Source organism: Corvus brachyrhynchos, unplaced genomic scaffold (genome assembly GCF_000691975.1).
Source record: "Corvus brachyrhynchos isolate BGI_N302 unplaced genomic scaffold, ASM69197v1 scaffold706, whole genome shotgun sequence".
Taxonomy (NCBI): Eukaryota; Metazoa; Chordata; class Aves; order Passeriformes; family Corvidae; genus Corvus; species Corvus brachyrhynchos.
The window spans coordinates 302728-303265 of NW_008238371.1; positions in this window are offsets into that span (position 1 = coordinate 302728).

Below are 538 nucleotides of genomic sequence, written 5' to 3' on the forward strand. Positions count from 1 at the left end.
CAGCAGTACAGGCACATTAGGAACAGCACAATCAACCTCACAGTGTGATTTTGGGCTCTCCCCCTCAGAGCAGCAGGGCCTGGCAGTATAAGGTGACAGTAACTGAGGGCACAGAGCCACAGCCCATGTGGCCAGAGAGGCAGGAACAGACAGCACCACTGGGTCTGTCAAACAGCTTTGTCTTCAGAGCTGGATGTTGCAGTCCTACTGTTGGTGTGGCCATGAAGAGAGGCCAGGCAGAACGAGTGCAGCAAGAGCAGGGACCCACAGTATGCTGCCCTGGGTACCTGTGCCAGCCACAGCTGTGGTGCTCAAGGTATTCCCTGAGCCAGAAGTAGCAATGGAGTTTGCTTACAGCAGATCTTTAAAGGATGGATAGCGCTTCCCTTCTTTACAACTGTGTCTTGAAGTCACAGGACCAAACTTTCCCCTTTACCTTGTCGAGAGCATGTTACAGCCCAGGCCACAGTGTGAACCCACACAGTGCTCTGCAGGTGCTGGCTGCTCTCTGCCCAGGGGAGCAGCATTTTCAGGGCAC